The sequence below is a fragment of the Jaculus jaculus genome, chromosome 3, assembly GCF_020740685.1.
Source record: "Jaculus jaculus isolate mJacJac1 chromosome 3, mJacJac1.mat.Y.cur, whole genome shotgun sequence".
Lineage (NCBI taxonomy): Eukaryota > Metazoa > Chordata > Mammalia > Rodentia > Dipodidae > Jaculus > Jaculus jaculus.
The window spans coordinates 75556910-75558226 of NC_059104.1; the positions used below are offsets into that span (position 1 = coordinate 75556910).

The 1317-nt window shown below is 42.3% G+C and overlaps 1 pseudogene; it reads left to right on the top strand.

The window, feature by feature from the left end:
• Positions 1-276: 276 nt before the first annotated feature.
• On the top strand, positions 277-930 carry LOC101597531 (annotated as a pseudogene).
• The last annotated feature ends 387 nt before the right edge of the window (positions 931-1317 follow it).

A 1317-nucleotide genomic window follows, 5' to 3' on the forward strand; every position in this document is an offset into this window, starting at 1 on the left:
AAGATTAGTGACAGATAAGGCAACTGAGAGGAATTTGGACCTCCACCAAGAAAATCCTACACAGGTTCCTGATTCTATAAAAGCCATCTATCACTAGATTCTAATCAAAATCCAAACATAAGATAATACTTAATTTAGATCATTATAAACAACGAATCCTGAAAGAAATAATGAATTATGATAATCTCAGTTGTCAACTTGACAGGATTTAGAGTCACTGTATAAGCAAAGTTGCCGAGGTGTTTGAGCTCCTGTCGTCTAGACAGCACTGCAGGAATGGCCTCCCAGAACCATGACCACGCTTCTGCCAATGTCACTACCACCTGAAAAGGAGCTGAGCTGGGGCCCTGTGGGCAAGAGGTTACAGCAGGAGCTGATGACCCCCATGATGTCTGATGACAAAGGAATTTCTGCCTGCCCTGAGTCAGAAAACCTTTTCAAATGGATAGGGATCATTCATGGAGCAGCTGGCACAATGTATGAAGATCTGAGAAATAAACTCTTCCTAGAGTTCCTCAGTGGTTGCCCTTACAACACACCCATAGTGAGTTCCTCATGCCCTGCTACCACCCCCACATGGACACCCAGGGTAACAGCTGCTTGAACATCCTCAAGGATAAGAGGTCAGCCCTGTATGATGTCAGGACCATCCTGCTGCCCATCCAGAACTTGCTAGGAGAACCCAACATCAACAGCCCTTTGAACACACATGCTTACAAGCTCTGGAAAAACCCCAGAGCTTTTAAGGAGTACCTGCAAGAAACCTATTCAAAGCAGGTCTCCAGCCAAAAGCCCTGGCTCAGCTATCCAGCCTCTCTTTGTGTCGTCTTTGTATTTTTCCTTAGATGGTCTATCCTTTCCCTTGATTTCTGTATGGACTCTGTATTTTCAGCTGTGGTGTTCTTATTACATTTAATTAAGTCTACTTGATCCCTTGCAATGGATATTAAATAAATATGTTTTGAAAAAATCTCTGGGCATATCTATGAAGCATACAATGTTCTTGTCCCTGCCTTTGAATACAATATGACCAGTTAATCCTGCTGCTAAGAACATTCATGTGCAAGTTTCTGTACAAACCAAAGTTTTAATTTCTATGGGATAAAAGGCAAGATATATGTGCAGTTGCTGGGTGTTGTAGTTACCTTCATGTTGCTGAGACAAAACATCCAACCAAAAGCAGCTGGTGGAAGTAAAAGGTTTGTTTTTACTTACAGTCTTGAGAAAAAGCTTCACAAAAAGAGAGTAGAATAGAGACTGGGCATAACAACCTTGCCACAGCAGGTAGAAAATAGCAGCAAGAGAGTGAGCTGAGCT